This window comes from Pseudopipra pipra, chromosome 10 (genome assembly GCF_036250125.1).
Source record: "Pseudopipra pipra isolate bDixPip1 chromosome 10, bDixPip1.hap1, whole genome shotgun sequence".
Taxonomy (NCBI): Eukaryota; Metazoa; Chordata; class Aves; order Passeriformes; family Pipridae; genus Pseudopipra; species Pseudopipra pipra.
The window spans coordinates 24,757,232-24,782,652 of NC_087558.1; the positions used below are offsets into that span (position 1 = coordinate 24,757,232).

The 25,421-nt window shown below is 43.1% G+C and overlaps 1 long non-coding RNA gene across 1 annotated transcript; it reads left to right on the forward strand.

Moving 5' to 3' along the window:
- Positions 1-372: 372 nt before the first annotated feature.
- Positions 373-24,264, forward strand: LOC135419936 (uncharacterized). The gene is made up of 4 exons (XR_010433216.1): positions 373-968; positions 6,224-6,422; positions 17,987-18,121; positions 22,765-24,264. It is a non-coding gene; the product is annotated as an uncharacterized LOC135419936 (long non-coding RNA).
- The last annotated feature ends 1,157 nt before the right edge of the window (positions 24,265-25,421 follow it).

Consider the following 25,421-nt stretch of genomic DNA (forward strand, 5'->3'; position numbering starts at 1 on the left):
TTTACTATTTTCCCAAAACAGAAAAACTCTTTGGACCAGTCTTGTAGAGCAAACAGACTGTGTGCACCAGCACAGTCCCACCATCTGTAAGGCAACTGGCTGTTCTCAGTCAAGCATCTCTGCTCTCTGCTGTCCAGGAGGAGATTCATGAGTCTGCTCTTCACTCCCTCTTGGACAGGAGATGTTTCTCCCTTGGTCCTCAGTTGGTTGACAGCAACTGTGTGTGCAGCCAGTTGTATAAAGGTAACTGGCTGTGTAACACCTGCTCACTGCTCCAAATCCCTGCTTCTCTGGCTCCATCCTGTGCTGTGTGCTTGGTGTTCCTCCGTTGCTGCTGGATGCCAGTTCAGGATTCAGTGGAGTGTTTTCCAGGCTGAACACCAGGCTCTACTCAAGATAAAATCCATCAGATTTCCCTGGGAGCTGTTGCAAAGAGGGGTGAGCTACAAGCAGTGTGGCCTGACAAGACTTGGCCCCAGCTGGAGGCACTTACAGTGGTGATGGGAGGGAAGGGAAAGGCAGAGACAGTTTTGCAGCCTTCCCTTTTCCACAGCAGACAGTGTGTATGCAATGGTGGGTGGAGTGGCAACTCCGTTGTTCTTGACCTTCATCCTCTCTCCAAGTAAGTCTGCAGTAGATCTCTTAAGGGACATAGGTTTCTGCCTACTGCCTCCTCTCATCTGCCATTCCCTGCAGTCCTGACAACTTTGTACTTGGAAGGTTCAGCAGAGAGATGCATTTTGTGACTGGTATTACCTGCAAACAAGTTGAATGCTGCTCTCAATTACAGATGCTGGGGATAAGGGCTGTCGTTGGCTTTTCTCAGCCCTGTGCTGAAACTGCCAGTCTGACTCCCCAGATTCCATATGGATGAAGATTCCTCCCAGATAAAAGGTGCCAGCACAGAAAGCTCTTGCTGCCCATGGAGTGCCCAGGCTGGCCCACCAACTGCACCAGAAACTATGAAGGTAAAGGCTTTCTTTCCAGGGGGAAAGGGCTGATGCTACCTTGCGGGAATCCTAGAGCCGAACTTGGAAATCCAGCTCCCAAAATTGAATACAGAGGAGGATTCCTCCCAGACATAAGGTGCCACACCAGAAAGCTCTTGCTGCTTGAGTAGTGCCTGGGCTGGCCCACAACTGCACCAGAAATAAAAACGGTAAGTGCTTTCTTTCCAGGGGAAAAGGGGTGTTGTTCATTTTCAAGAATCCTGCGCTGAAACTGCCAGTCCCACTCCCAAAATTCCATAGGGATGAAGGTTCCTCCAGGACAAAAGGTGCCAGGACAGAAAGCTCTTGCTGACCATGGAGTGCCCAGGCTGGCCCACCAACTGCACCAGAAAGCCAAAGGCTTTCTTTGCTGGGGATAAGGGCTGTTGTTTGCTTTTTTTCAGCACATTTTTGACAGCAACTTAATTGTTAATCAGATTATTCAGGAAGGAGATCTCTCCAAATCATCTCCTGTGATCTGGATTCAAGGGTGTGTGTAGTAAGTTGGCTAATCCTTGGCCTTGGAGAGTTGAGGAGTTTGGGCTTTTTGTAGGTGTGGTTGTTGTGTTGTGTTTCTATAACAGAGAGCACAACAGTTGATTTAAGATGTAAAATGAATCTGTAGCTTGGCAAAGTAAACCTGTATACAATGCTAAACTTCTATTTACATAGCCCATCCTCTGGGTGTTTCTTTGTTCATTTTTTATGGTATGGAGTGCAAACTGAGTGGCTTCAAACAAATAACACTCTTTTAACACCCACAATCTCAAATGGTAAATTTCTGCTTGTCTCCAAATATTTCCTTGAGACCAATTCTAGGCATAATATGCCTAGACTTTATGACTTTAAAAATCATAATAGTGAATAAGTGCATCTTCTGCAGACTTAGGATAGTGGGTAATATTTGTTTGAATGTACATTTTCTTACCCATACCACAGCCATTCATAAAATCACATTTCTGATGAAGAATGGTATAAGCAGGAAAGCAGCAATAGTTATGTGAACAGAGCTTTGGCTTGTTTAACCAAGAGGGAGGAAACCTTACCTGGATACTGCAAATTTGTGTGCTCCTCAGAAAGGAAAGGAGACAAACTGTACAGAGGCAGAAGCCAATATGGCTTCATGGGAGTTTGCACCATCCAGCTGGTGTTTTCCACCTGTTGGGGCACAGAGAAGGCCATCAGGATTTGAAAATTTGTTGTTTCACTGCAGTGTCATCACAGGATATGAGCCTCCGTCCCAGTGTGGGAAGTGAACTTGTGAACTGGCTTAGAAACAGAAATGTTTCCCAAAAGGATCTGGACAAAACTGCAGAGCATGATTTAATGCAGGAAAGAGGGCAGGCCCTGGAAGGGCAGCGTGATGACAGATGATATTGCACTCTGCTTAAAGCTGTGCAGCTGTTTGCTGTTGCAGGAGGGTGATGGGGGAGGCCAGATCCCAGCAGGGGTATATCAGGAGCCCATGGCAGTTGTCATGTGGAGGTGTCCACCTGGGCACTGGCTGCTCTCAGGAACACCTCTGCTGGCTGCAGCCCTGGGGATCAGTGGCTTTATGCTCTCCCAGGCTGCAGGTGCTGGAGAGGGGATTTATGGAGAGGTGGGGAGGAGCCCGTGCTCCAGCCTGCTCTGTGTCCTATCAACATCTCCTGTGGAATTCTTCTGCAGCTCTTCTGTGCTTTCAAAGGAACAGTGACCCCAGTTCCTTTGGGGTCATGGCACCATCCCAACCCACAGCACCTGGGCTCTGCCATCACCCAGCCTGGAGTGCAGGGATTTTGGAGGATTGTTCATGGAAGAAGTTTGTGCTTTACAGTGTCTCTGTTCCCCAGTTCTATTCACAGCTTTCTTGATGTGTGTTTTCTTAGCAAAGAACAGGTGACTCTGTGTTTGGGTGAGGCAACACCAAGTAATTCTTTCTGCAATTATCAGTCTATCTTAGCCTGCAAAATCTGTGATTATCACATTCATCAAAGCAGATGACATCTTTTTCAGACAGATTAATGAAGGGTAAAGGCATAAATTGGTGTGGTAAATCACTCTTACAAAAATGTGTCTTTCCTGGAATTATACCTTAGTAAAATATATATCCTGCTCTGACTTATGCAGCTTTTTTCATTAACCATAATTGAAAATGCAGAATATATTAACCCTTGAATACTTTCGGAAGGTATTAAGCAAAGAGGGCACACATTACTCTAAATTCTTATGATTCCTATTCTGCACAATTTTGGCCCTTCATTCCTTGGAATTAAAATAGAATGGAATGTATGCTACAGATAACCAAAAATACACTGTGAATAACTGCATTTTAGAAAGAAAAATAAAAGCCCCTCTCAGTGGCTGAAGATCTAATCCTGCTCATGGTTTTCATTAAGTAACTCTAAAAGTGTGTTATTCGGGGAAGGGAAGCTCTGGGGGCTTCTCCTGAGATCCTTGGTTTATTCTTTGTGTTCAGCACAATGTTCCCATAAACTTCATAGTTTTCTCAGTGCTCCTGGTCTTATCATACAGAAGCAACATCTCAGTGTAGGGGAAACAAGTACCTTTGTGTTTAAAGGTGGTTTCCTGGCTTTACTTGGTGTAGTTGTGTTTGATTGCTGCGGTAGGAGAGCCAGGGATTTCCCCTGACCAGGGGGCAAAGGAATTTAAATAACAAAGGTAAGAGTAACTTGATCTGTGAAATACAGAGCTCAGACCGGCACAAGGAATTCAGTCTCTGAGCTGCTGGTGTGGTAGGAAAGGTCAAGGATGGTCAAGAAGGACTGTCATAACAATTGCACAGATTTTACTAGGATGTATTTGTGCAAATAAGACCTCTCAAAAACTGTAGCTTGAAGTGCTGACACTCACCTTCCCCCATGTATCAGTGATCCTAAATAAGTAATGAACTGAATATAGTTGAGATGCAAATGTAAATTATCTTATTTTCAGCTTGGCTTGCGTTAAACTGTTAATTTCCATTAGCATTAATGAGAAAATACACCCAAAGGTTTTCCCCGGGCAGGAGTTCTCATCCTCCTAACAATAATTTCCCTTTTAGAGTATCTTTCAATTGAGGATACTTGTATTTTGCAAACTTAATTAAGAATTAATTAATTAACAATATCCCTGGAAGGAACAGCAAATGAGATTTTCCCCATTTTACCAGTGAGTGAGTGGAGGTTGCCCAGTGGGATGTGGGACTTCTGTCTCTGGAGTTGAAATCTTAACCACCTGTGCCACCATCTCCAACTCACTGGGGACTTTCACAAGTTTCTGCCTAACGTACACCCATATTTATCATCTAATGTGTCTCTTTTTGTTTACTCAGTGCATGAGAAAGCTGTTCTTTTTAGCCAAGCCCCTCACTTGCACATCTCCTTTTCTGTGTTTGCCATTCTGTTAAATACCCAACAGATCTGTTACGATCTATATCTGCAGATCTGTATCTGCACTCATAGCAAAGCAGACAATTTTACCAGCTGTCTGCAGAAGCAGATTGCATTTGGCTGTGAACTGTGACTGACACTGTGGAGCAGAACACCGGGATATCCACCCTGTGATTTCCTGCCGGATAGTCTGTCTGTATGAGCAGTGTTGTGCGTGGTGGCTGGCTAATTCCAACATATTCATTGGAGGGAATATTTATTCCTATCACTCAGTCAGATTTGTAAACCAAATTCACAAATGAGGGGGGAGTGTGTTTTTCTTTGCAATTAGGGTGATTCACCAGTGGCATAACTAATAGAAGAAGAGGAAACTGAGAAATTACACCCTTCTGCTGGAATCTGAGGGTGGAAATTGGGAAACAGAAAGAATGAGAATGAAGGGGAGAGGATCAAAGTACTGAAAAGAGGCAGGGAGATGTGGAGATGAGACACTGGAACAAGAGAAGTGATTACAGCACACAAGAAAGTCTGGGGAAGTGGCCGTGCCTAAAGATAAAATAATGAAGAAATAAGTTAGAAAAGTATTTTGCTTTTCACAGAAGGAAAGGGGTGATGAAAAAGGGGCTAGCAGAGTTTGTTTCTGGTTTGTTTCTGTCTGTCTCTGATCACCTTCTAAGTTACTTCTTCACTGCTGTACAGCCTGTGTGTTGGACAATACCATGGCTGCAGGTGTATTTTTATCCTTTTTTCCTTCAAGTTTCATTTACAGATAACATCAACCTCAGCTTTCATTTTAAAGGATCTAGCTGGCATAAACTGTGTGGAAACTTGAGGAGTGGACCATAAGAACTCAAACTTGAAAGGAAAAGAAAACATATTTGAAATTGTCTTAATCAAGGATTACACACAATTAATCGTGTGTAAAATAATAACAACATAATTATTTATGTTGAACAACTAAAGAAACAGTCTTGCAACTTCCATGGGATTTTACCCTTTCTGTGGCTCTGGACTAAACATTATTAAATTAAATCTCTTGATTTGCATTTTAACTTGGCATCTTAAAAATAGTAGAAAAAATGAAATCCACCCCCTTTTCTGTTTGTACCCCTCTTTATCATCTCTTTTGAAATTTAAAATCTTATTTGGAGAAGAAATAATTCCAAACTGTAATAACCATGTCTCTGTGCAGTTTTGTGCTGGATGGAAGTCACTAATCCTTTTATGTCATCCTTTGTGAGGATGATCCTTGTCTAGTCCCATATATTGATTAAAATTAAGCATTACACAAAACCTTTATAATCTTAAAGGATTATCCTTTTATGTTTTTCTTTCCACCATCTCTTTTTGAATTAACTTCTTTATACCCCAGCTGATCTACTAGCTGTCTTTTTTTTTTTTTTTAAACAGAAACATTGCAGAGTGAATTGATTTCTTATTTGCTTATATTCAGCTTTTATGAAACATGCTAATTGACACTTCCAGGGCACAATATTGTGGATTAGTGTGAGAGTCCACATCTCTGTCCTGTGTAGGATTGGGAGTCTGAGCACATTTATGCATATAGTAATTAATGGGCATGATCACCAAGAACACTTCAATAGTTTCTGTGCCAAATCATTTGTTCTCCTGTGTTGGTGCAGCTTTGTTAGCTTGGGGAACTGTCCTCACATGCAGCCGTGATAAATAATCTGTGTTTTGGGATGTGTGTGTTTGTTTGTTTTATTTTTGCCTTGTTAAAGACACAAATTTACTAACCACATCATTTTTGATGAATCATATGGAGTAGAGTAGGATCTAAGTCATACCTTAATTTGGTCTGTGTGGCCAAAGCCATATGTAATTTATGTTCTTTCCCTTTAGGACTGGGACACAAAGTGCCATCTGTAAATCTGCAGCTCCTAAAACAACCAGTTGCTAGAGGCAGCCCTGGAGCATATAATTTTTAAACTCCAATGAATTGTCTGGACACATTTTTCTCCAAACTCACCAGCCCCTGCAACCCTGGGATTTGTTTCTAATGTTAAGAGGGTGCTTATCTGGTACCTCCTGACCCCTAAAAGTGAGTATACTGCACTAATCTTAAATTACACCAAACAGTTCTTCCTTGTTCCTGGCTACTAACAGGAGGTGGGGTTGGTAATTCCTGGTGCCAGGCCAGGCAAGGAGCTGTGTTTGTCAGGTGGAAGCCAGCACCTGTCCTGAGAAGGAGCAGTCATAAAGCTGAGAAATGCTCTGTGGCAAATTCTGAATAGTCATAGCGACCAAACAAAATGTTTCAGGAAGGTGTGTAAGCAAAGGTACAGTACAGGGCTGTTTGTTATCTCTGCCTGTGTTGACTGTGTTCTAAAGAGAGATTTGTTTATAAGGAAACAATAACACAAGCCAGAAGATGGGAATCCTCCTGCCAGCCCGTGACTCATCATTGCAGGGCAGGACGGAAATAGGCAATGTGTGATGTAGGATACTTGCTCAAGATGTTCTGTGTGGCCTAGGGAGTCACTCCTACCCCCTGCTCTGGGGGTTTTAGGCTGGGTGTTTGTCAGACCTGTGGCTCTGTACAGTGTCTTACCTTGGCCAGAGTCTCTGGGTGCTTCCACAGCATAAGTGATACAATAGTGCAATACAACGTGCACAGCAGAGCAATTGTGCTGTGCCAATTGTCAACATAAGTTGGCAAAATGTCTTGAGTACTGGTTAAAATTGTTACTCTGAGTGCAAGATGAAAGTTATGACAAGGTTAATCATCTCTTTAAACACTAAGTTTCTGCTTTGCCTTAGCAGGATACCACTAACACACTCTCTCAGGCTACCACTTAATTACAATTACTGTGGTTACAGGGTTAAGCAATAAACTCTCTTTTGGCTTTCAGCAGGTCAAATTATTCACTAACAACCTCTGGGCAAAGCCTAGCCAGCTCATGTGCTTAAAAACCAATTAGACTTATCCCTGGTTTTACTAAGTCTCTCTTTGGTCTTAAACGTTCATCAGCAAAGTTGGAAGGAACTGGATCTGCAGTCAGTCCTTTGGGGCTGCATGTTTCCTTTCTTCCTTCTTCAGGCTTAATGCAGGATTCCTTCTAATACAGATTCAACCTGTTAGATTATTTGGTATGGTTGTCTCTGTGTAATTGAGCATCCACTGACAAAACTGGCTGTTAATAACTTTTTAACAGTACCTCTTCTTCTGGTGTCTGTCCTATGAAAATGGAGGTTTTTAGGTTTTTCACTGAAAATCTAAACTGTGAAACTGGAGTTCTCCTTTCTGTCCCTTTCTACCTACTTCTTGATAGCAAAAATGGCAAAAGGTTATGCATTTATGAGCACTATTCTACTAAGCCAACTTTTCACCAAAAGTTTTGATTTAAAAAAAAACTCCAAACAAATCAGAAAACCAAAACAACTTCTCATCCAAGTCCTAGAATTCCCCTTTCTTTGGCACAAGCAAAATATTGGGGGACAGTAACTGAACCCAAATTCTTTTCAGAGTCTCATTGACAAAGAATTGAGGTTTTTTTCTTTGCATCTGGCTTTGGCAGATGTGAAAGCATTGCTAGCACAACTGCTGGAGTTCAGTGTTGTGATGGGTACATTCCAGGGCTTCCAGGTTACTGACCATGAGCCCAGTGTTCTCCCTTCTGCTAAAGAGCTCTTTACTACGTAATTGCTGATAATGTAGGTTTCTACTTAAATAGATTTTCTTTTTATGAATTTTGCCACCTGAATAGAATTTATAAAAATACACAAAGCCATCCAACGCTGAAACAAAACCACTGCAGTGCTACCAAGTGGAAGCAGCCTTGAGCTTGTCAGGATGGTTTCATGAAGAGCCTGCAGGTAGCAGTGGCTGGGACACATCCCATGACTGGGAATCAAATAATTTTTCAAAGGAACCAAAAGTAAAAATCACGTTTTGTGATTTTATGAGCAAACTGACATTTCACAGTAATTTTAACATAATAATGTAAAGCCAAACAGCAGGTAATTCCCTAAAGCAATGTAGCAACTTGAGACTGTGAAGGCTGTTCGCTTCAGTGTGACAAACAATGCTGCTGTAACAAGCTAGGTGGTGAGATATTGGATGCACTCCCTGTGAGCCAAGAGTGCACATCCTTCCTAAAGGAGCCAGGAACACCAGAAAACTGGCACTGCCCTACCTTGCCTTATGTTGCAAGTAGGGAGGGGAGGGAGATGTTTGTCCAGAGGGTGGTAAGTTGCTGGCAGCTACCAAAACAAAGGCTTTGAGGGAAGCACCGTGATATTCAACTTTGGTGCAGTTGCAACTCATTAAATAGTTCTTTTAGTAAAGGTAGATGTAAAAATACCTGACAATATTATGTAAATGAAATAATGAATGTAGGTAGTAGGAAAGTATTTAGGTCTCTGTTATCAGCTGCCTGATTTAAGAGGAACCCAAGGAGTTTTCTTGGTCATTTCTTGCAGTCAGCATGTGGGAGGAATTCAGAATTCTCAGAATTGCTGCTGCTGGAAGACCCTAGGAGAGTTTATTGATTAACCTTGTAACCACAGTAATTGCAGTTAAGTGGTGGCCTGGGAAAGAGTCCATTAGCAGTGTCCTGCTAACACAAAGCAGAATAGAAAACTTCTGTAACGCAAAAATTCTGCCAAAATTCCGTTCACAAGCGTAGAAAGACTTCATTTGATTTGTATAAACAAAATGATTCCATGTTCCTAAAGCAGTAAGAGACAGTCAAGCTACACATTGACAATTGCCTGGTGAAAACATGACCAGCACTGCCATACTCCTGCAAAACAATATGTTTCTATCTAAACTATATTTTATGAGGGTGAAATTTTCCCCTTTGATACATTCCAGCCAGTTCCAACCATACATCCTGACATGGTCTGCCTGAGCTGTCACACTGGTCATGATACAGAAGCTCAAGGGAGACTGAGCAACCCTGTTCTCCCCGCGAGGACAACACTTGCAGCTGAATGTAGCTGGACCTTTTGCTTTGTCCACAATGCCAGTGCTAAGTGAGATCACTTACTGATTTTTACAGTGTAGGTTGCCTTTTCTTCTGCAGGAAAATTCTTTTTGCAAAAACAGCTTTACAGATGGAACTTCATAGAATTGTAAAATGGTGGGGGTGGGAAGGGACCTTAACAATCATTTTGCTCCAACACATTCCACTGGACCAGATTTCTCCAAGCCTCGTCCAACTTAGCCTTGAACATTTCCAGGGATGGGGCAACCTGTGCCAGGGCCTCACCACCCTCATAGGGAACAATTTCATCCTAGTATCTAATCTAAACCTGCCCTCTGTCAATTTAAAGCCATTTTCCCTTGTCCTATTACTCCACACCCCTGTAAAAAGTCTCTCCCCAGCTCTCTTGCAGTCCCTTTAGGTACTGGAAGGTGTTCCAAGGTCTCCTCGAAACCTTCTCTTCTCCAGGCTGAACACCCTCAGCTCTCAGCCTGTCTCCATAGCAGAGATGCTCCAGCTGCTCTGGTCAACTTTGTGTCCTCCTCTGGACTCACTCCAACAAATCCACATTTTTCTTATGCTGGGTAGTCCCAGAGCTGGACACAGGTGGGGAGAACAGAGCAGAAGCTTGGAATCCCCTCCCCTGACCTGCTGGTGACACTGCTTTGGGTGCAGCCCAGGACATGGTTGGCTTTCTGGGCTGTGAGCACACATTGCCAGGTCATGTTGAGCTGCTCATCAACCAACATGCTCAAGTCCTTCTGCTCAGGGCTGCTCAGGATCCATTCTCTGCCCAGCCTGTGCTTGTTAAAGCATTCTTTAAAGCATTTAGATTTAGGCTGTTAAACTTTTGTGCTGAGTGGAGGGCAAACTGTGATGGAGGAAGACCTTTATTGCAGGTGTCTTCCTCAAGGAAAGTCTCCTCACAGCTTTGATCCCTGGCTCTCCTATAGGCCTAAACTTCATCACCTCTGATGACAAATGAGCCTGAAGGATGCAGTGCTTTTACTTCCTTTTCTGTTTTTACTGGCTGTCTTCTTAGAACTTGGTGTTGCTCTGACTTTAATTTGCCTCTTACTGTATTCAACAGCACATTTGTGCTTTTAATATTCTGGATTTACACCATTTACTGGTGTGAGTTAAAAGCCCAGTTGCAACTGCAGTTGTATTAAGTGGGCTTAGAGCTGTGTGTGAGTCGCCTTGCTGCAAACCAGACATCTGTTGTACAGCACAACACACAGGAGGCTGTAATTACCCCATAGTTTGTACACTCAGCCATAGGGCAGGTGAAGGCTTGAGGTCAGAAGGCCCAGTTCTGTCAGGTCCACAGCACAAAGAAATGATGGCTTTAATAAGGCTGGCAAGACAGAGGGGAAAATGCTGCTGCAGGACAGTCAGCTGTCCAGGAGCTGAGGAGGTGACAGTCCCTACTAGTGACAGCAGGAAAGGGCTGCTGTGTCCAGGGCTCCCTGTGCTGTTGGGACTGATGTGTTTTGACTGTGCAGACAGGATCCCTGCACAGCCAGAAGTGAACAGCTCCCAGGAAAGGGGCCGGTGACTGCGCTGTGCTGCAGGCATTGCCTGCTTCGACACCTCTGCTAGCACTGCTCAGTGTCCTTTGCTGCTTTGACTTGAGCACCACGGTGCTCAGGTCTGGTGCTTTACAGGAACAGCCTGAGACTTGAGGGATTTGAAACCACCAGCAATTTAGAAATTACTCTGTGGTTGTGTTATCGGTTAGCATTTACTGAGTGTAATTCAGCAGTTAACTCAGGTAAGGAAGTGCGCTCAGGAATGGAGAGCAGGGAAGGTCCAGGTAGATGCTTTGCTGCAGAGAGGAAGAAAAAAGAGAATACACTGAAATGTACAGTAGCAACTTAGGTGGTGTGGATTTATTTTATCTCCCATCAGTGCTTACCAAAAGGAGAGCCCAAAAAAAGTACAGAAGCACTGTTAAATGCACATTAGTGTAAGGGAGCAAGGCTGAAGTACAGAAAAGGGAAACTCTTAATGCCCAGACAAGTGGGAGAAGCTTCTGTTGTACTGTGGGGTGAGTCTGGGAGGTGAGGGAACCTCTTCTGCAGAGGTCGGCAGCAGGTATGTGCCGACTGCTTGTTTCTTAGGAGCACAATTAGGCAATTGAGTGAAGTGCTGCTGCTGCTACCTTTCAGAGGGAGCAGGCAAGGAGTAGAAGCTGAAGTCATATAGTGCAATAACTGCTGAAAACTAAAGCAAAAAAAAAAAATCAGGACGACTCTTCCCAGCTGGACTTTCCCACCGGTTTGAGCCCAGTGGTATTTCAAAAATACCTGAAAGACACAGCTATGACTTTTTCCACTCTTAGTTGAAAGAAAATTTAGAAATTAAGCGTTGCTTGTAATGCTTATGATTTTGATGTGTTGGTTTACAGAAGGGAGGCATATATTAAAAATAATGAAGTAGCACTGGCATTTCAATGCTGCTCAATTACAGCACGAGTCTCTTGAGGATGACAGTTATTAGACTGCAGGTGTGACTATAACCCGCCTGTCTCTGCAGATGACATTTTTGTTTGTGTTTGAAAAAATGTCATAAACCTTGCTGCCTTTGTCCTCCGTTTTTTAGCGCTTTGTTTTATGGGAGGGAGGAGGAGGACGACAAAGGGAAGAAAATAAATGAGAAGAGTGATGTTTGCTATTCCGGGAAGGTAAAGAAGAAAGAAGGCCATTCCTGGCAGTGTCTCAAGAAAATGCCACTCAGCCCTGAGTGATTCTCCTGGGGAGAGTTGCTTCCCTTCTAGAGTAGTCCCAGAAGACTGCTTTGAGAACCTGCATTCACAAGTGATTTCAAGGATGTTCCTTATCGGGGCTGCACATCAGAAACTATTTAAATTAACACTCTCATTAGAGCCCATGAGTAGCTACAGTTTGTCTCTTAAGAATCACCTGAGAACATCCTTATTTAAATGTAAATGCAGCCATCCCACCGGCTTACAGGGATTTCTCCCACAGAAAGCACAAAAAAGAAGGGGGCAAGTGAAAGGGAACCTTCTTGCACACCAGATCTGAAGGACGGGATTTCTTTCTCTCGGGGTAAAATTTGTTATTTGTGTATTTTTAATGCCCTGTAAATCAGTAAAACCAAACGCCTGACCGTTGGGTTTTAACATACTAATCAAGTAAAACTATTTTACCAGTTCCAGAAAAATCCTTTTTTAGTGGTTATCACAGTGCCTGCTTTGATACTGAATTGCCTCTAAAAGGAAAAACAGTCCTTCAGGAACAAAGGACCTATATCAAGAAGAGGCAAAGTTCTGGTGTCAGCTGTCCATGAAATCTAACCCTCAGAAGGTCATCACAGTCATATTTTGGATTTGTGTTCCTTTCTTGTGGCCCACTCCTGTTCCTGTGCTGCTGTGCTTCCATGCTTAACAGCAGGGAAAGCCTGAACTGCTGCAAGGCTCCTGTAAAGAACCTGTTTCCTTTGTGTGTGTTTGCCTGGAAACCTCAAAAAATAGGGAGTTTTTATTTGGATGTAGCAGAAGTCATGCCAAAACCAGGGCTGGGCAGGGCAGGACTGTAGAGCAAGGAGGAAGGAACCCAGGAAGTCCTGTGGGAAAGCTTGCAGGAGGCTGAGTGGTAAACCTGCTTCCACTGCTGGGGAGTGCACCAGGAAAAGAGCCCACGTGCAAGAACACTGTGTGGGAACACTGTGCTGTGCACAATTTAAACACACCTATTTTCTGATTAGTCTTTGAGCAATTGGTGTCACAGTCTTTCAAAAGCAAGTGCAGAGCCCCCTTTGAATAAACTAAATTCCCTGGGTCAGGGGCCTGAAGGCACAACCTGAGCTAAGGTGAAAGTTGCACCAAAATTAGCTGTGCTGGTTAGAAGTGACTAGGCCAGGTAAATAAAGCATAAATGCTTTCACATGGTTTTGCTAGAGAAAATTTTTTCTTAGCCTGAGAAACAGATAAAAATTTGGAAACCAGTTCTGGTATCAGATGCTTGGCAGGTTTTGTTTTCCAGAACTTCAGGGTTGTGTTTAGCAGGCTGCCCCTGGGAGTCAGGTCTCTTCACTGTCCTCCCCCTTCTTTATGACATTGAGCTACTTTGACACTGAACAACATTTATTGCAAAGGCTTGATCCAAAGCCTGTTAGCCTCTCTACTTTCTTCAGTGGATTTTGGTTTCTACACTTCAGTTCATGCTGGAGGATTGCCTTATGCTGTTAGAACTTCTGAAAATTATTCTAAGCCCACTGACAATTGACACAGCTGTTCTATGAGCCCTTTCGAAACAGCTCCCCCTGGATCTGAAAACTGCAGATTAGGAACCACTGAACTAAACACAATTCACATAATTTCTCAAGCAGTAATAGATACTTTTACTTGCTTCTCCCTCTCCCAAGTTTGATGAAATCCAGCCTTTTCTGTTTTACCTTAATGGGTAGAAGGCAGCTCAAGCAGTGCACTGACAAATGGATGACTACTGGAAAGCACAATTGCTTCGAGGAAGTTACCCTTCACATGAGCCATTTAAGGCGGAAAAAATAAAATTGCTCCACATAAAATTGTATAAACTCCATGGTTTATTGCCTAATCTAGGAAAGCGTAGTAAAATAGAACTGAGTTGGAAATTTTTTAATTAAATTCACGCTTGTTGACTTAAAGTTTGTTTATGAATTCTAGCAAAGATTAATGTACAATAGCAAGCCAAACAATTTATTATTGCAGAGCTTCTTGTCATGTAGTTTGTAGAACTGAGTGAAAAAGAGATTATTACATTCAAACAAATTTATTGTTCTGTAGCTTGGGGTTTTTCTTTTGGTTCTTTTTGTTGTGTTTTGGATTTTGTCTCATAGATTAAAATAAATAAATTAAATAAAGTACTGAAGCGACTCTTGGAATTTCCCCAGGGGAGTGGGATGCTCACACAGGCTTCAGACTGAAAGCTCTGAGCTCTATTGATCAGGGCAGAAGGCTTGGATTTGCTCAAAGCCACAATCGTGTATTATTATAGATGTAGAATAGAAGTGGATAAATCACTGGCCTAATCTTTAAAACAGCCTGTTTATTAAGGAAGAGATTCAGGATATAATATGTATGAGAATGTGTAGCTTTATGTTGGCCTTGGGTTTTCAAAACCTTGAGGAAGAGGGTCAGCTGCAGAATTGCTCACAGGAAACAGGAAAGTGCAGAATCCTTACTGCCAACTTCATTTTCTCTAATGAATTAGCTACAACCACCTCATTAAGGAGACTGTTCTTGATCAAACTTTTCTGTCAGTTTTCTTAATCACCAAATTGAATTTCACCTCTCTCAACTTGAGAACTATTATTCTTCACTTTAATGACAGGAGTTGATTTAAACTATTCCTTTTCATTCACTATGTTATTACAGTAAGTATTTAATGTTAAAAAGAAGCCATCTCAACGCCTCACTGTGCTAAAATGGAAATCTTAACTTCACTAACATTAAATGACTCAAATTCTCAGGGTATGGCTGGATGAAGAACCTCTCACCTCATCTCAAAGCTGTTTATTCTTCATTCCTGACCCCTTATGCCATTAGTGCAGGAGCCCCTCCGTTGTGGAGGGGGTGTGGGGACTGGGATTTCATTCTAAGCCCCAAAATAGTTGCTCAGGGTCAACAGAAGGGGCAGTTAAGAGCAGGAGGGTAGAGGTGGGGAGGAGTGGGAGCAGGATGAAGAACATCTCACCCAAGCATTTGCACAGCTATACATTGCCGTGGTGCTGCACACAAGGAATGCTCTTATGCTGTGGTGGATGTTTTCCATAGCCTCCTGTGGCCTTGTTGCAGGAAGTGCTGGACACAATGTCCTGGGAGCCGTAAAGGGATCAGACCTGGGTTTAGGCTGCCAGCAGGGTTTTATCTTTAATGCTTCTACATCATAATTTGGTGATAGGAAATGATGACTAACTGGATATTGTGAATGAGACATTTGGGGAATGATTTTTACCCTCCTCATGAAATGCTGGACAAGGCTGTCTGATTTTGGATACCCCTATGGAGAAGTTAGGTTGACACTGGGGTCTTTTACAGTCGTGACATGTTTATTTCACTCAACTGAAAATTTTTCAGGAAAAATCTAAAATTGCCCTGAGAGATTTCCCCTTCAAAAGTAGAGGCCACGGTCAGCGAAGCATCAGTTGTTGGCGTGAGTGCTGCTATTGAAATCTCAAACTTTGCACATTCAGAGCTCTCTTCAAAATATTTATTCTGTAAAACCCTGCCTTGGCTGGGACACGATGCAATATCAGAAAGAGATTTCATGAGGCAATGAATATAATCTTTTGTTTGCATTATGGTTTATTGTTTCTTCTTTGTTGTAAAGCAGGAGTAATGTTCATGGCATTGGAAGACATGCACAATAAACAGCTCAGTGGTTCCCAAATACCTCAACTTTGCTTTGGTACTTAATCACCCAGAGAAAATGTTTATTGCCATGCACACTCCTGTGCTGTGAACATTATCCTTATAATTAAAAACCGTTGTGCTGTATAAGACATACAGCCCAGCATTCAGAATAAAATCTAGTAGCTGCCTCACAGGCAGGAAGAATTCTATGGTGGGATCATTGTCCCTTTGATCTGCTTATCTTCACATGACATAGTACGACCTAACCTATCTTCTCTGGCTCCATTGAGCCTTGGGCTGGCGTCCTCTTTTAAGTGTGGGGTCCCCGTGTGGAAGCTCAGCTCAGCTTCCCCTTTTGGGGCCAAGCCCCGAAGGAGCAGGTTCCCAAGGGCCAGATTTTGCTGCCTTTAGTCAATGTAGAGAAGAGAATGTTTGCGAAGTAAGTGGCAGTACAAAGTAGAAGTCTGGCAGAATCAGTCTTTGTTGCTATGACTAGCAATAACCCTTGCTTAAAACCTTCCTTTTCTTGGACTTGCTGAATACCACTGTCGTGTTTAACCGTCGCCTTTTATGTTGGAAAAGAGAAAAAACACAGAAAGTCAAAGAGCAAGTTTAACTTAAAAGGATGTTGCAGTAAGTATTTTAATAGATTCTCTGTACCACAGGAAAAAATCCGAGTGTGCCTCCCCCCCTCACACCAATGCCCAGCAGAGGTGACGGGGGTGCTCGGGAGGGACTGTGCAGAGCCAAGGGGCAGCCACAGCCCGACTCACACCCATCGCCCTCGGCAGTAGTCTGGCTCCTTTGTCACAGACTAAACATGGAAGAAAACGCCACGTGAAGGCAGCTCGGCACGACCCTCATGCCTCCCTCCCCTCAGGGCGCTCCCAGGGCCGTCTGTATGTGCTGGAACAGGTCGTGTGCCGGGCCAGCCCCGCAGGCAGCAGGGCAGCACAGCCCCGGCTGTCAGTCGTGCCTGCAGCAGGGATGACGTGCTCTGTGCAATTACAGGGATTGACCAAACAAGATATAACTGTAGCCCGGAGAGGCCTTTTCAGCTACTTATATTTTACAGAAAATGTAATGTCATTACAGAAAATGTGCTGTCGTTCTGTCCCTGTGCACATCCCAGAGCAGCGTTCCAAACCCCTGCATGGAGTGTTCCCACCTGCTGTGGTTTGAGTGCAGACAGGCAGAGTGCCGTGTATTTTATTTAACCTGTTCAGTGCCACCTTGGATTGTGAGACACAGAGTGAGTGCTGGGAGGTTGCCCTTGTTGAGAGGTCCTTTGCTGTTCAGCTCCTTAAGACACAGGCTGAGTGTAAAGCCCCAGCCATGTCCCAGGGCTCCTGTGCCAGGTGGTGCTGCTGGGAGCCCTTGGGCTCCTGGAGCAGGGCAGAGCCTGGGGCAGTGGAGTGACAATCCAGGAGATGCTGGAGTTCTGTTGGGGAACAGTTGTTGCCCCAATCCCCTGTATAAGTGGGAAGAGCTGGCAGTTTTTCAAAGTGCCAGAGCAGCCTTCAGCTGCTGTCTGCCATGGACCGCTTTTGGATTCCCTCTTCTGTCCTCCCCTCCTGCAGAGGATTGTGGTGCAAAAGGGGTTTATCCATAGACATGTCTCCTCTGCTTGAAGACTTTCTTCCCATTATCTCTGATGTCCTCATTCTGACCCAGTGCTGTTTCTCCTTGTGCTCATCCTACATCCCCTGGGTTTAGGGCATTCTCCTTGAAATGATTAGCTGTCGCTTCCACTTTGTCTCTCCAGCTCTTTTTCAGAAAGACAGGGGAGTAATAGGACCTCAGTTTTCTTTTGAAGTGGTTTTTCATCTTAGGATTCCAGCAAGCCTGGATTCCTCCCTCCCTCCTTTCAGTAGTTGTACCAGAGGAAAGATTTTTACATAATGCTGTAGGGGCTGGAGCTCAAATAAGAGACATTGGTAAAGAATAAGAAGTGAAGCCACAGGAGGGGAGCAGAACTGCATTGTGCACCCAAAAACACACTAGATGCTGCATAAGAAAATAATAATAATGTTTCAAACTACAATTGTCCTTTAGTGACTAGGAGTCAGAGTTACTGCTACCATTTCAGGATAGCTCTTTTGGAAGGCTCCCAGCATGAATTACCCAGCATTGTGACTGTGTCTGATGTGCCTCTGGTTTATGTATTGGAAGTAGAACAGCTACAGACAGCTTTTTATATTTAGCAGCGGGTTTATAAGGATGAAGAAAAATGGCTGCACACCTGTATTGTTCCCAAGGCACTTGAGCACTTAAATGTCTTTTTCTGTTTGACAACCTTTGTATTTTAATAACACACAGGGACATCAACAGAGATGGGAACTCTATTATGTGAGACACTAAATGAACATGGAGAATGGCAGCACCTGCCCCAAGTAGCTGACTGTCTAAAATAGACAAAACAGGCACTGAAAAGCCTGTTATCTCCAATTATAGGTAAGGCCACAGGATAAATGAAGACTCCTATGGTTATATACAGACTATAATAGTTGCAGTCATTGAATCTCTATCTCTAGAGTCTCAGACTAGTGTTTTTTAAACAGAAAAACTGCCTCTGTTTCGAAAACAATTTATCTCTGTTAATAATCAAGAAATAAAATGAAGTAATGCAGGTACTGAGACAGAAAGGTAATGTGTTCAGATCTTACTTCATGAGGATGTTCTACGGGAACAGACCATTAAGAAGCAAATCAAGACTTTTTCATTTTAAACAGATGAAAAAGTGCAACATAAAATTAAAATAGAAAGATCCTCAAATGTCCTTTCACCACTCTCATGCCTCTGGGGTTTCCTAGCTTTGGTTTTAAACTGCACTAAAGAAAAAACCCATATTGCCCCAAGAGTCCATCCCAGAGACTCACTCATTAGGGATGAGACCTCAGTGCAGAGTTCACTGCTAAATTGCCTTGGTCCCAGCAGCAGCTTTCCTAGCTTTGAAAGAAATCCTCCAGTTCTTAAAGGTATTTACATTTAGTTACTGTAGTCAGAAGGCAAGAGGAGAAAATACAGTTAGTCTGTCTCATTCTTCTTAAAATGCAAAAGCTAATAAACCCACTATTTCTTCAGGAAAGGAAGAGTCTTTTGAGATTATCAGATCCACTGGCCACTATTTTTAAGTCAGATGTGCAGCTCTGACTTTATTTTCTGCAGTGGATGAGTAACTGCATGTGGCAGGTTTATAGAAAACGAATCCCTCACCTTCAGTGATACTTAGGGAGAGCATTGGTACCATCTGCACTGATCCCATTACAGCCAGTTTATGGACAGCTGGGATGTCAAGGCATCCACTCTCCTCATTAATCCCCCATTCCACTACGATAAACTTCTGCAGAGATGGCAACACATTGCAGATGGAATTAATCCACCATGGCAGGAGCTAATTAAGAGAACAAATCTGAAGCAGTGGCTTATGGCTTTAATTCCCTTTTTATACCTGCAGGGCAAGGACTGTTAAAAATGAAAAGAAGTTAAGCATAAGCTGATGCTGGCTTTAACCACGTCTGCAATCTCAAATACTATTGCTCCTGCTCATTTCAGCAAAGTCTTGGATCAGACTTAAAAAAAAAATATATATATATATACATATACATATATAAATTTATGAACTATGAGGAGAACAAAGGAAAAATTTTTCATTAGGAATGTTTAAAAACCAACCTGACCACTCTTCTAAGAAAGCTGATACAATTAATCTCAGCATCAAAGCATTTTGTGAGGTGGCAGATATTTCTAGGACACAGTATTCAGACAGATAAAACAGATCTCAGGAGAAAGTAGAAGTATAAAGTATTTGAGATTGTATCTTTTATAACAAGAAATAATCATCCGCGAGGTGTTGATGTGTCAGGGTAAAAGAAACCATCTGTGCTTGTGTCTTCCGAAGGGGAACTCTCTTCATAGATTTTGGAACTTATAATCTTCAACCATTAAAAAAAATAATAATCTTGGAGCCTTTCATTATCCACTGGTTCAACTCTCTGATGACACACACACAGAGTGGCTAAAACCAAGAATGGAGGATGATGAAAACAAACACCTCTGCACATGATTTTGTGAGATAGGAGGGCCTGCATATAAATGACCAATAGCAGAGGAAAAAATGAATGAAATGTGCACAGGAGCATATGGGAAATGTTAGAGCTACTGGTGCTCTGTGCAGTATTTATGTGCAAAACCTTGAAGTGTGTTTTCTGGATCAGAGCTTTACAAAATGTGTTATTTCAAACTTAAATAGCTCTATTTGTAGTGCACTGAAGCTTGTACTTGCCTTTAAGCATATGTTTAAGACCCTTCTCTCCTTGTCAAAACACTTTGGGCTAAATATAAGGAAGATATAAGCCTGACATTTATTATTACATGATTTGTCTGAAGGACAGATCATCCCAATCACAGAGGGATTCCCAGTCCTGCTTTTAGACTTCAGGCTCTCTAGACAGTGCAGTCACTGGTACCACAGAAACAAAGGAGGAGTTGATAAAGCCAGCTGTAGAAAATGTTGAGTAATTGCCATTTTTTTTCCATGAACTGAGTCAGCTCCTTCTGCAGAAGACAACCCATGTCTTTTCTGGAATTAATTCCTTATGCCCTTACTTGTTGAACTAGAGTGGTGAAAAAATAGGTCAGAGCTTGCTTTTATTCATGACTAGTGATAGTGCTGGGATTCCCACTCCACCCCAGATCAGTGGTCTGAACACATGAGGTGAAATGAAAGCAGGTCTGGGCCTATGGGGCGTTCTGAATTGCCAGAGGTGTGTCTGCACTGTGATATGTAGGAGGCAGAGATGTTGTTGGCCCAGGTGGCAGCTGCAGCTTGGTAGCCTTTTTTGAAGAGTGTGGTTCTGTCTTGAACATTTGCCAGTGTAAGAGATCGGTCACCATCCTTTTGTGGATCTGGGCAGTGGCTCCCACCAGCAAGGACTGTGAGCCTGAACAGGGTCGTGGTGCTGAGAAGCAGCATCAAAACTTCACTGCAGAAATCACACTTGGAAAGGGAATTGTGAGCTCAAAAGTAGATAGCCAGGAGGGAAATTGGGGCATTGCTGTCCTGGGGGAAGAAGGGCCATTGCAGCATCACTGAGCAAAGCACAGCACATATGGATCCTCACTAGGGGCACCTGAGATAGATTAATGCAGAGCTGTGCTTCCCTTACGAGGCTCTGTGGGCCCTGGGATACTTCTGCATGCTGTGGATTCATACTGCTACAGCTTTCCTGTCTGTTGAAGTCAGTGGGAATTCTGAATTTCCTCCAAGTTCAAGGTTGCTCTTAAGCACAGACATTAATTGGGTTTGGGAGCAAGTCCTTTGCTGAGTTAGGGTCAGACAGACATTCTTATATCCCGTGCACAGAGCATCTCATTAAAAGAATGTGCCTGATCCCAGGAAAATAACAGCTTGGGAGCAGACCATCACATGTGCTTTTGGCTGAGGTATTTGTCACTTGCTGTGTGTCTGTTACTTGCAATGAATTACAATGATGTATTCTTAAATCCAGCTGATAGCTGGTTCTGGACAGTTAAGATTGATTTTTATGTATGGACAGATCCTTGTACTCTAATAACTTACATAGGGGCAGATATCTTAAATAGAGGTCTCATTATTTTCCAAACTACGCAAATGTCTTAAATTTTACTGCTAGATTATTAATGTCCAGTTGTTTGCACATGAGGAGAGGGAGTCTGTATAAATTTTTAAAAAAGTGCCTCTGAGCATTGATCCTACAAAAACATCAAAGGTGCTACAAATTCTTCAGTCAGACAGGGCTCCTAGAGGTTTGGATTGTCTCAAAGTGAGCAATTAAGCTTGAACTACAAGATTGAATTTTTAGAAGAATTGCTATGGGGAAGAGTTAAAAAAATAAGTAACAGAGATTTTGGCCTGTATTCTTTGGTCGTAGCTCAAGGGAGACTGTGAGTATTATTGATTGGGGTTTTCAGCTCCAAGTTGTGAAAAAAAAGATTGAAGACTTAATTTTACTTGTGGCAGGCAAGCGTCAGGCCCTGCTCCTGTACCTGTGTGTGCTCAGACAGGCTGCTGGGCTGGGCACAGCCTCACTCCCCTCTTCACACTCTATGAGGATAAATTGCAGGAGGCTGTCACAAAAGACTGGATTTGAAAGAGTACCAGGCATTTGAATATTTACTGAAGTGTTACTGAGAGGAAAGGACATGTTGTCTGTGTTTCAGAATTCATTCCTTTTCTAGACTGACCGAGTTCCTTCTTTCCTTCACACACACAAGAGTTTTGCTGGGTTTGTATTTTGAAGCCCTGAGCCCCAGCAATGCACAGGTGACACAGAGGAGGTGAAGGGGACTATCCAAGCTCTTTCAAAACCCAGAGGTTTAAGTCAAACTTAGTTTTGCTTTAGGATGAAGTTTTAATCCTTAAATTAGCTGCAGTATGTTCTTACCTTTCTTCTTAATGAAGGTTTGCTCCACAGCTCTGTATGATCATGGAGAAAGATTTTCTAAATCAATTAGACCTTGGTTAGGAATGATTTAAACCAACAACTTACCATCACTTGTGTAAAGAGTTGGTCAGTTTATACGAGCGCCTTGGAATGAATAAAGGATTTAAGTCAAGGGACATTTGTTCAGACCTTTTCAGCATTTCAGAAACAGAGCCCTCAGTCACAGAGAGAGCTACCAACTGCCTTTTGAGCAGCTCTCAGAGAGGTCATTGTGTGCAAATCCAAACCCAACAAACTCCTGCCTAGAGAAGCCACACTAGATCCTCCTGGATCAACTTGTGGTAGACAGCATGTGTACGAGACAAATGTACGTGCAATCAGGAGCATGTCAGTGATCCCTGCCAAGAAGCAGAGCCAAGTGGCAAATAATTCCTGCTGCTTTCAGAGAAGTTGTTTGATTCATAGGCAGGAGGAGCTGGACTCGGAATTCTTCTGAGTAGGCAGCTTCTGTGTTGAAGGGATACGAGTCATGAAAGATATCTGTAGGCAGGAGATTCCCATATTTATTTGATCTGTAGGTGAAAAAGAATATTTCTACGACATTTGGAAATTCATGCAAAGGCTTTCAACTTAACTTTTCCTTATTGATTTTTTTTTCCCCAACTGGTTCAGATGGCAGTTTACTCTTTCATGTTTCCCAAACCGGTACTTCTTCAGATCAAATACTTACAAAAGACTAGTTCAGTAAAACAACCCCAGCCTTCTGCAAAGACTTGTGGTAAGGGTCAGAATCTTTGTTCTAACCAGTGTTGTTTTTTAGAGTCTGATGTTTATAAACCATTTGATATGTAACTGTGTTATTTCACTTGGTGACCTTAGCAGTTTTGCTTTGGGATTTTTTTGTGTTCTTTAAATGAAAATACTTCTTTGTAACTGAGCAGAGCAAGTGTAGATTATTTGTGGTGTCATGGATAAATAGCAAACCTGTTTTAAAACAATGTACAGTAGAGTCATGGGGAGGGGAAGAAGGATGGAGAGGAAAATTGGGAAGGGCTGTGTTTGTCTTCCTTTTTGCCCCCATATATTCTGCCTGGTCTGTTCCTCCAGCCCCCCTCTCAGAAGTGAACATCCCCTATAAAATGCAAGCAACTCTCTTAGACTGTTTCTGCTCCCATCAGGTTTGGGGGCGAGGCAGGAGTGAAGCAGAGGTCCCAGCAGTGGTGGTGGCTGGGTGGGGGGTGTCTGGTCCAGGCTGGTGGCTTCTTGCTGTCTTCCTGCCTGGAGATGTGGTGTTCTGAGAGTCCTGGGGACAGGCATTCGTGGGGATGCCAGCACATCTGGCTGCAGCTCTGATAATCAAGTAGACTTTAGAACCAGCACAGGCTTTGAACAGACAATTAGGAGTTAAGCTATTAATCAAAGACCTCTGAAAAGCACCCAGGGAGGTTGACACTAGAATTGGGGGGAGGGTTCTAGTTGATTCTTTCTTTGATGTATCAAGAATAAGGTTTAAGAAGAATTTAAACACTTTCTTAAAATAATGCCTTTAGTTGTGTGGGTGGAAGTAACAAATCTTTCAGCTCATAAAGCTGATGCTTCGTATAATTTCCTGATGTTCACTTACCTTGGCTGTTCATGGAAACTTGCATTCCAGCATAAACTCTAATCATCCCCCTGAAAGCATCAAGAAAGATTAGTCCCTGGTGACAGCCACGGGCCATTAGTGCCTTACAGTGGATGTGCTCTCCCTTCTGTTCATGCACTCCATGAGTCCCAAAGCTGCCATGAGCAGGACAGGGCTCACTGTTCTGAGATGTCTGGTGGGCTGGGGCTGTGTGCCCTCACCCATGGAGAGGGGTCAGCCCACCTTCTGCTCAGAACAGGCAAACGGCCGTGGGGGCTGTGCCTGCCCCGGGCTGTTCACTCACATTTATATCCCAAAACATCCTGAAACGTGCTGGTAGAGTTCAGCACAAAGGGCTGGCCACCAGGTAACTCCTCAGCTGCTGAGCTTGTCACTGCTGAGGGCTGCCACCCACAGAGATTTTCCAAGACTCCATCTTTCCCTGGAAAGCTGGGGGATGCAGTATGTCTGGGCTGACTCTTCTTGGGCGTGTATGAGCCGTACAGACGGTCTGTGCCAGCACCATGGCTGCTTCACTCCAAACCCTGCTGCACGTACCCCGAGCTGATGTTTGGCCAGAGTTTCTGGTATGAAAACCAGTACTCTGATTGTAGAGCTTACTCTATAGAGAACTGTTCACTTGTGGAAGAGTCTTGGAGCACCCAGTGTTAGCCAGGGTGGTGGAGATGGCCTCCCTGTGAAGGGGGGACACGAGCAGAGGAGACCTGGCTGCGTGCTGAGTGACTGGGCAGCAGAGAACGTGGAGAGGTGCATAAAGGATACCATGGGAGGACAGCAGTGTGTGACAGGAGAAACACTGTCTTACACTGGCTCTTGGGAAATGATAATTAAAGAATCTGTGAAGCCCTGCAGTTTGTCTGTCTGGGTCAGGGTAGGGCCATACCAGTTAACCTCGTACAGAGACCAGGATTCCTATTGCAGCTGTAAAATCAGGTGTGTGTGTGTGCATGAGTATATACTAATGTGTGTGTGTGACTATATGTACATTTGATTAAAACCAATGCAGAGTTTGTGTACAACAGGCCAAAATGTAACTTTCTGGCATGGTTGCTAATTGCACGTTGTTGGCATAAGTCCCCACATTTGTACTCTAAACTGCTGCCAGGAATGAAACATTGTTCTTATTTTCTGTTTCTTTTCTTGGAGGCAGTAAATTAAACGGAGATCACAGGCACTGAAGGCCTAATTTGCAAGAGAGGGCTTAACTGCTTGTTCCTGGGATTTAAAATGTATTTTGCAAACTTTTATCTGTTCGGATTGAATTTAACTATTTGGAAGTGACTTGGGCAGTGTTGCTCCCTACCAAGCAATGCAGTAAAGCAGATGGCTGGCCAAGGCACTGCTCCATTATTAAACAGATAGCAAGGAGCCTAGAAAGAAGCACACTTACAGCCTTCATGTCTCACAAGGCCATATATTTTCTCCAAGATGAGGGAAAATTAATATGGCCTCTTTATTGGATGAAAAAGGCTTTTCAATTTAACCTTGAGCTATTTCCCTTTACAAAAAATTGCATAAAAGCAACAATGAAAATTTTTAATCTCCCTACGGGATAATAGGAGAGAGATCATCTGGAGTTTATAGAGCATCTTAGTTAATGGATTCATTTTAATAATGACAGGTTTATCCACCCACATTGGCAAATGTTAATTTTTTTTTCCGAGTGCATGCGCCCAGATTACAC